This window comes from Diadema antillarum, unplaced genomic scaffold (assembly GCF_040938485.1).
Source record: "Diadema antillarum isolate AM-2024a unplaced genomic scaffold, OU_Dant_1.0 scf00000070, whole genome shotgun sequence".
Lineage (NCBI taxonomy): Eukaryota > Metazoa > Echinodermata > Echinoidea > Diadematoida > Diadematidae > Diadema > Diadema antillarum.
The window spans coordinates 2,560,804-2,571,185 of record NW_027270959.1 but is presented as its reverse complement, the minus strand read 5'-3'; positions in this window follow the sequence as shown (position 1 = coordinate 2,571,185).

Here is a 10,382-nt window from a genome sequence, read left to right as displayed (position 1 = left end):
CACTGATCAATATCTCTAAACAAGATCAGTGGTGGAAATGAGCTGCACGCTTGGCGGAGGTCTGCGCTCTCAGAGTGCTTCTCTAGTTACACTGTATTTCTATTATGATGGGTCTCTTGTCAAAGGTGTAGGCCTTCGTATCTAAAGGAATATGGCACGTTAACACATGACAAACCCTATAACATTATGGCTGACGATTGAGATTATTCAGATTAATTGCTCCTATTTGTAGCAGTTATATGAATGTGTTAGAAATGACAGCAACATAATTATATTTCTCAGTGAAACTGGATCATTCTGTATATATCCGAATAAAATTGTGTGGGACTACAAAAACCTTGGGAAGAGATTCATAGTTTATCATTGGCATCATTATTGCACATTTCGCATTTCTTACCAATCTGTAAAAGGTATCACTTCGTGTATCAAGTTCCATTTCTCTCTTAACTCTTTTTATAATATGCACAACACACTCGAATCTTCATGTTGCAGTCTTGTAACGAGCGTTCTTTTTGTAATTCTTTTCTCGAAGTGGACATTAATTTCTAATTTGTGTATGTACAGTGTCCTTAAACATAAAGAGCAACGAATTTGATTACGTTTTCTAACAAAGAATGCATGATCGAGAGATAAGTTAGCATTGCTAGCCTAATGTCTCCGTATAATAGTGGCACAGTAACGAGTTTGTTCGCAAAAACCGATAAGTCCAACTTTGAAGATTTTGAAGTACGGTCTCTGTCATAAAGTACAAAATAATACGTTTTAAATGATAGATTGGTCACTACATATAAAGGTACATCTATGAAGTGATGGTCAAAAGAAGCAAAAAAAAATCTTATATGCTCTTTAGTTTTGTTTAACCTTTATTCGCAAATATCTCCATTTGGTAAATATGGACTTATCGGTTTTTGTGAATAAACTTTTCAGTTGCATTTATTACTGACTTCTTGTTCTGAACAGGTTTAAATATGAATCGATTATCAATAGGAAAGAACAAAGCAGCCCTTCATGAAATATTGCTGACTAGTGGACCGTTCAGATATGGGGATTGTCTTTCAGTCCAGGTTTGGATCAGGAGAATGTATATCAATTCTTTGTTTTATACTTCATGCTTTTAATGTTTTGCCCTGCTAACTATATTGCACTAACACACAATGCCATGGAGTATAGTGACAAAGGAAAAGAGACTAAACACAGAAATTGAAAACTTGTTGAAATATTCATGACATCTTTCAGCAAGTATACAGCACCAGTTGTTTACGTTTAAATCACCTCATATTTCAATTAATAATTGTCAAAACGTACGCTTCTGTTTTGTTTCTCTCTTGCTTCTTAACGATCAGAACACTACAAGGAATTCACAATGCAGGCCTACCCAGTCGGACAAATTGTTACCACGTCTTCGATTGATAAGATCAGGAGAGCTGTAAAGGCAAGATCGCTTGAAACTTAAATTCATGACTCATTCATTTCCTTTTCCAGCAGATCTGGAGAGATAGTATTGAAATATGAATTGTAGCCATGCCTGAAGTTTTTCGTAAAGTACCTTGAATATTTATGCCATGCTATTCTCCCCACATCTTTGATTCATTACATACACATCTTTTTTGTTTGTTTTTTACATTTTTCGTAGTTAGGTCATTTTATAAAATCTCTGGACCATCTGTGAAAAAAATTACTTACCAATAGCTTTCTTCTCCAGTGTGTTCATAAAGGTGTCTACTAACACCTCTCAATAAGTTCCAACCCAAATCCTTGTGGAAAATTTTGGGGAACCAATCAAAGTTGGGCACGAGGAAAGGGGATGGGGCAAAAATGGAAAAAAAAAGTCCAATATAAGCTTGTGAGAACTAAGGGTTTATGGGGGTCCTGAATTGATTCCAACCATTCGGTTTTTTTTAGTAAAAACTACTATCTGACCGTAAAATAGGCCACGCCCTCCATTTTGCCCCCGCCGAAATACGTTAATATTGGTATTTTTATACGTATCTCATTGGGCTTATATACTGGGTTTTTAGGGTGCACTGAAAACGCAATTGTGTGCGATGGGGAAATAGTAGTTCCCATTTCTGTTATATCCATTACACCTAATATAATCCGATTACTGCTGTACATGCTTATTAAATGTTTGATTTTCAATAAGTTCGAACCAATATCCGTGTTGAAAAAAACAACAACAACAACTGGGGATCCAGTTAAACCTAGGCCAGAAGGGGAAGGGGGTTATTCAAACAATAGGAATTTTTTTTCCAGTATTAGCGTCTGAGATGTCTAATTAGGGGCTTCAATGGTGCTGAATGGATTCGAAACATTAGTTTTGAGTAAAAACTACTACCTGACCATCAAAATACGCCGGGCCTATTTTTTGCACCCACCGAAGCATGCATTATTGGTATTTTATGCCTATCTTAGTGGGTTCATAAAGTTAGTTTTTTAGAGTGTTGAATTGAGTTCCATCATTGAATTTGAGCAGATACCCACCCTAAAAACAGTGCGCAAACACTGCAACATAAGTGTGCAACTGGAAGTAGCCGTTCCCACTTCTCTTACTTCCATTACGCCACATTATAATCCAACAGAAATGAATCTCAATATCAAAACCTTGGTACTTTACCCTACTCCCCGACATCTCCCCAACTAATCTCATCAGCTCTTTAGTTGATGTTCTGGCAAGTGTTACTATGACATTTGCCGCAAGCAGAAATATACTTTAATCCTTGCTTATTACTACAACACGTAAGTTTGCTACAGTCCCCCTCACAGTTGCAGCTGACAAACTTCAGAAGATAGTTCGGTGCGATGAGGTCTGTCAAAGGGCCCGGTGCGTAACCTTGGTCACCGAGCTTCCATCCGTACTCCAAGACATGAGATGGAGATGGAGTTGCGACATTAGCCAATCGCTGGTTTGGAGATAAGCTCGTAGAGAATACTGTTGTCGGGGACAGTTTCTCAGGTTGGATGCTCCCAGCAGCAGCCCGCTTGCTGAAAATGACAAATCTCAAGTCTCCCAAGTCTTTTGGGTGGTTTTACATGGAACATGAGCTTAAATAATTCACAGCCGGCTTTAATGATATCATCTTCTTTTTTGGGGCTCGGATGTCCAGGAACACATCCACGGCCCTTTCCGCATTGTCAGTCTTGCAGAGTTTGTTTGCCAAAGTTGATTGGCTGAACCCAGAAATTGCTGATACTGTATCGCAGCCGGAGAAGCTGTGCAAGAAGATCAATACTTCCAGTATTTCTCTGGGAGGGCCCCCCTGATCTTTGCGATATCATAAGATGTTTCTTTTGCTCTTGTGAGGAAGATGGGGTGGTCTGCAGCATGATGAATCACCAAAACCCATGATGTCGTTGTCATCAGCCCTCACCTCAACAGCAGAATCTTTTGTCCCATCTTGAGATGCCCGGACTTTATCAGTGTCTGCATCATCGTGGCATTGCTGTACGCTGATCTCATTTCTACTGAATGTCTCAGCAAGCGCAGCAGAATGAACTGGACCTTGTTGCTCTTGTAGTCAAGGAACTTTTCTCTTGGAACGAGGCTTTGATGTCTGGCAAATCAAAATGTCGCAGCATCCATTCTTTGTTCGTCTCAGGTGATCATGGTCCTTAGTGGAGCTACCGTATCCATTAAAGACCACAGTGATTTGGAGAAACTGGCTCCCCATTGACTTCACAAACTGGAGGTAGGGCCTAGCTTTCGGCAATGCCCTTCCAGGTGTGGTTATCCTCCCACTTTACGTTGTGCAGGAGGTTTGTTCAACGGGTTCCACAAATGGCTTTTGGTCTAGATGCCAGGGTCTTCTTGTCCAGTGTTGCATCGAAGGGGCTGACCTCCTCCAACCATCCGACAATGGCGTTGACAGCATCGTCATCATTCTTCATCTGGGCTCTTGTAACGTATGTGCGGTCAGGTACCCCATGGTTGTTCATACCTTGTTCAAGTTCCTGGAGTGGTTTAGCGTCTGAACCCAACACCTGTGAGCAGATTCACTCCGGAACCGTCCTTTGTTTAGACCGCCTGAGGACTTGGCCTCACGCATGAGTGTGGTTTCTATCATGATGTCAGTCCATGTACCTGACAACTCGTGGTCTGAGAACCTGACTGCATGGTTTCCATACACAGTGAATTTGGTAAGAGCTTACCAAATTCTAAACAAAGGACGCCTCCGGAATGAATCTGCTCACTGGTGTTGGGATCAGACGCTAAACCACTTCTCATGCATTCATCATGAACTTGCGTGGGGAACAAGCGTGGGGTACCTGACCACACAGACGTCACAAGAGCCCAGATGAAGAATGACGAAGATGCTGTCAACGCCATTGTCGGATGGTTAGAGGAGGTCAACCCCTTCGATGCAACACGGGACAAGAAGACACTAATATCCTTTTTGACAGGATTCAGCAGCACTCCAGAGGACCCAGTCAACGCTGATCAAGCATAGGAGGTTGGCAGAGCCATGCAGGCCAAAATGAAAATGATGAACGGTTCTGGATTCAATGGAAACTCAGCACAAGGGGAAGTCATTAGAGAGCGTCAGAAGTGGACCGAAAGTCAATGGAAAGAAGCTGGTTATTGACTCACTTAAACTCTTCAACCGTCTAATCATCATCAGTGAGCATGAAGTCAAGACCAAAGAAGCTCTGCGATTTCACTTGACGCCAACACCAATATCTCTATTTGACAAAGACCAAAAGATGCGAAAGCGAGACAAGGCTGCCCTAGCAAGATTTCTGAAGGCATTTGTGGAACCCGTTGAACAACCCCCCCCCCCCCCCCGTACGAGTGTGCTGATTGATGGTGGTTGGCTCCTGCACAACGTGAAGTGGGAGGCTATCTCACCTGGAAGGGGATTGCCGAGAGCTAGTTCCAGTTTGTGAAGTCCATGGGCAGCCAGTTTCTCCAAACCACTGTGGTCTTTGATGGCAGCTCCACTAAGAACCATGATCACTTAGGACGAACAAAGAATGCATGCTGCTATATTTTGATTCGCCCAGACATCAAAAGCCTCGTTCCAAGAGAAAAGTTCCTTGGCAGCAAGAGCAACAAGGTCCAACTCATTCTGCTGCTTGCTAAGACATTCAGTAGAAATGGGATCAGTGTACAGCAATGCCATGACGATGATGCAGACACTGATAAAGTCCGGGCAGCTCTAGACGAGACAAAAGATTCTTCTGTTGAGGTTAGGGCTGAGGACACCGTCATCATGGGTTTTGATGAATCATCATGCTGCAGACCACACCATCTTCCTCACAAGAGCAAAAATAACATCTTATGATATCGCAAAGATCAGGGAGGCCCTCCCAGAGAGATACTGGAAGTATTAATCTTCTTGCACAGCTTCTCCGGCTGCGATACAGTGTCAGCGATTTCTGGGTTCAGACAATCAATTTTGGAAAAACAAACTCTGCGAGACTGACAGGGTGGAAAGGGCCATGGATATGTTTCTGGACCTCCAAACCAAAAAAGATGATATCATTAAAGCCGGCTGTGAATTATTTAAGCTCATGTTCCATGGAAAACCACCCAAAGACTTGGGAGACTTGACATTCGACATCTTCAGCAAGCTGTTGTGAACATCCAACCTGAGAAACTGTCTCCAACAACAGCAGATGTCTGGGAGTAGGGTAAAGTATCAAGGTTTTAATATTGAGATACATTTCTGTTGAATTGTAATGGGGCATAATGGAAGTAAGAGAAGTGGGGACGACTACTTCCAATTGCACACTTATGTTGCAGTGTTTTGCACACTGCTTTTACTTTTATAGAGTGGGTATAGCTCAAACTCAATGATAGAGCTCAATTCAGCATTCTAAAAAAACTCAATATATAAACCCATTGAGATGCGTATAAAATACCAATAATACATGATTGCAAAAAGTAGGCGTGGCCTATTCTAATGGTCATGAAGTAGTTTTTACTCAAAAATAATGTTTCGAATCCATTCAGCACCACCAGAAACCCGTAGTTAGACATCTCACACGCTAATACTGAAATAACTTTATAATAATAAAGGTTTAACTGGCTCCCCAGTCTTTTTTTTCCCCCACAAGGATGTTGTTTCGAACTTATTGAAAACCAAACATTTAACAAGTATGTACAGCAGTAATAGGATTATATTTGGTGTTTATAATGGATATAAGAGAAATGGGAACGACTACTTCCCATCGCATACAAATGTTTTCAGTGCACCCTAAAACCCCACTATATAAGCCCAATGAGATGCGTATAAAAATACCAATATTTTATTTCGGCGGGGGCAAAAAGGAGGGCGTGGCCTATTTTACGGTCTGATAGAAGTTTTCACTCAAAACTAATGGTTGGAATCGATTCAGGACCCCCATAAACCCCTAGTTAGACATCTCACACGCTTATATTGGACAAAAATTATTTTTCCATTTTTACCCCTCCCCCCTTTCCGGGTGCCCAACTTTGATTGGCCCCCAGAATTTTCCACAATAATTTGGGTTGGAACTAATTGAGAGGTGTTAGTAGACACCTTTATGAACACACTGGTAAAGAAAGGTATTGGTAAGCAATTTTTTCACAGATGGTCCAGAGATTTTATAAAATGTCCTAACTATCGGGAGTCACGAATTTTTCAGGTACCATAACTTTAATACCAGAATAGATATTTTCCCGAAGTGAGATCAATGTTTATTACACTGGAAGACCTTTCTTACACATTACTAATATTTGGAGTCCGGGGGCCCGTTTCACCAAACTTGTCGTCAGTGACAAGTTGTCATAGATATGAGATGCTACTGAAATGCTTGCATTTGATTGGCCAAGAGCAAATTTGTCATAGAAATATGGCAGTTGTCACTGATGACAAGTTTTATAAAACGGGCCCCAGATCATCCTCTTTATGACAACTGAACCACCAAATCTTGCATCAGATTTCTCACTTAACATCTTCAACCCATAAAAGGTTTTTATTTTCTATTAATCGGGAGATTGGAATATAGGATAAAAGGTAAATATCAAACCTCCTAGACAGCATAGCACTTTAATCCCTCATCTGAGTCTTTGCTCTGAGGGCAGTCATAAAAAATCTAAATAGAATAACACTTTCTCTTTTTTTTTTGTCTCTGTCATTTTTGTCTTTCTGTCACGTTGAAATGCCTGCTCTTCGGCAAGATCTTCAGCTTTATCTTCTGAGAAGTCAAAAATACCAGAGTCATAAAATCGATCATCCGCGATTTTATCAGGATTTTGAAGTGACATAGGTGATTATAATATACATAATTGAAAACAAATAATTTATGATAGAGAGAGAGAGAGAGAGGGGGGGGGGGAGAATGTGTGTGTGTGTGTGTGTGTGTGCGTGTGTGTGTATGTTTGCGTTTGCCTGTTTGTGTGTTGTGTATTTTAGTTCAGTCTGTTCTTACTGCGCCAGGTTATGTTCATTGGTAATATATTCTTTGAATTGTTTGTTTTAATCATATAGGTGTCTGCTGTCTTACACATCATAGGAGGCTCTCTGAGTACAGCGTTTGGAGCCGCTGCTATAGGTGTGAAGGCGGCGTTTTGCTATCTGGCTGTTCCAATGTGGAGTGGTCTTGGTGTAGGTTGACGACGTAACACTGTTGTTTTGTTGTGCATTTTTTTTTGAATTAAGTGTTAACATATTGAGTATTCAGGACTTCTAGGAATGAGTGAGGTACTATTACAGATCATCAAACTCAACAATCGATCGGACTCTAAAAGGTAATCTGAAGTCATAAATACAATTTTAGCGCACACATGGTCAAGGTGAAACATTTCTCTGAGAAACGATGGCAAAAAATGAAGGTAGAAAGGGAGAAACAAAGACATACAAGTAGCCACACTGTTATGAAGAGACATACATCTGTGTATATCGTGCTGACTTGTAAGGTCTATAACATAACTTTTATAATTCCTCAAGATCGAAATTACTCTCAGTAACCATTAATTTTCGCCATCATGAGCTTACAATTCATTTTTAATTATAATGCATGGACATAAAACTTAACTGAAATATTGTGGCTCCTATATCTTGGTATGAGAGAAATAACCTTATTAATAAAACAAAAACGATAACTGATTGATTTGATTGTTTTCATTTCATTTCGACATTCTTCACAAAGTAAATATAACTTAACAATGTCCAAATTTAATTGTGTATTCGACAAAAAATCAACATGTGTATCTACATGTATACTTCATAAAAATATGGGTGAGTCGTAGTCATGTACGAACAATATAGGAAAATTGTTGATTATAAAGAATTCATTTCATAATGGATTCAGTCAGGAGTAGCCCTACCAGACGCTGTGTCAGACAGTCGAGGCCTCACCTTCAATGTGGGGAACCACGATACAACTACAAAACTTATGAAAACTGATTTTTTTTTTTCTTTAAAAAAAATTGTATACGTTACTCACGTTTCAGTACATGCTTATATTACAGAATGTTCATAAGTCCATAGAGAGCCCTCACGATAAGTCCATGGAACAACAAAAAAAAAAAAAAAAAACTTTCTGGCACTTTCTGGCGCAATCCCTGACCATCGGGGTCCATCGTTGCAGAATTCAAAATGGCGCCTTGACCTCTGCAAATAATGCGCGTGCGCTGCTTGAGAGTAGCAGCAAGGTCGACAGCGTGACTTTGTAGAAGTGCATTCAGATCGCGTTTTTGAAATCCCGATATTCAAAATGGCCTGGCGTGAAAGACGATGTACCATTCGCACATGCTGCATAATCATAATCATCATTTTCGGTAAGTTGTAAAATGTGTATGTCGATATTGATAGCATAGATATGAAGTCTCATTATAAAATGAAGATTTACTTTCGATGAGTTTGAGGTGAAAAAAAAATGATCTAAAGTATCAAAACCCAAAGCGATTGCAATGCGATCGCTGAGCTCTCTTTGTGTTGTTGGTCGTGACTGTACAGCCTTGTCGCTATTTATACAGCGACTGGGCTGTGCATAGTTATGTCAGGAGATACATGTACATATGATTAAGTATTAATATACGTAGTATGCGTAATTGCATCCCATATGTCATTATACTACATTTCTCTTGAAGTATGTTCCTCTTTTCTCAATATTCCTATACCTGCAGGTTTTCCTAGTCACAGGCATCATTGGTTTGCTGTCATATAGACGAGGAGCCCCAAGAACTGGCTGTGTTTGTACAAGCATTATTCTATTCTTGTTAAGCAGAGCAGCTTTAAACTTTGCATTAAACTGTTCTAAAACTGTAATCTATTTGGATATTAGAAAGAAAGCCCATTGCTTGGAAAAGTGTTTACCGAGAAAAGAGAGCTTATTGGTTATTCAAGTGCTTGGTTGTGACAAACTATGTTCTGCGCAATGAATGAGAAAGAAAAAAAAAACAATTCCAATTGATCGACAAATTGCCCTACATCGACGTAAATCGACTTATTTACGTCGATGTAGGGCGATTTGCCAATCATTTGCGATGAAAACACCTATACGGAAGAATTTCAGGAATTTGAAAAAAATAGAGATATCAGATTAAGCTCAAATTGAGCATGCTCGTTACATATTTTATATTCGTTACTTATTTATTCATTACTGTCAAAGCAGCAGCACATCTTTTCAATAGTAATTAGATATCGAAGTGAAAAATTGTAAAATTGTTTTCGTTGTTGTTTTTTAGGAACCTGTATATTTAATTATTTACCCTATGCCCATCGTGCTACCCCAAAAATATAAAAATCAACCTACCTCAAAAATTCATCTGTAAATAGAAATGTTCGAAAAAGACTGCTGAGAACACATATGTTTTAATGCTCCGAATCTTTAGAAAATATTGGTCTTCATAAAATATGAAAACTCAAGGTTAATTAGGCTGAGCTATTTCTGACCTACATACTGTATTTCTCCTTTTTCGCTGTCCTCACTTAAATTCAGAGTAAGCGACCCTTTGATGGTTTTGTGATGCACCGTCACATAAAATATTATGTCGAATATTACAATATGCATGTATAGGTTTTCCCAGTCAATTTCATACTTTTGTGATTCAAGTTCCTATTTCGAGCATTCGATTTCACGCATTCCACGCTCGCAGCACTGAATCAGCAATCAAATTCAAAATCCGGTCATTGAATTCATTATCGGAGCATTCGAATTCACTGTCGGAGCAATCAAATTCACTTTCGGAGCATTCAAATTTAAGAGAGGAGCACGCATTTCAGCAATAAGAATTCAAATTCAGGTCAAGCTGGCGACGGAATCTCGTCGGTCATTCAAATTCGTGAATAGGCAACCATGTTTCAAATAGCTGCATTCAATTTAAAAGAAGGCCGGAATTTAGTTAGTTTATTGCCGTGTATGTGTGTCTTTTTAATTTAGCTTTGAATAAGTCGAGGTTTATGATGGATATTATT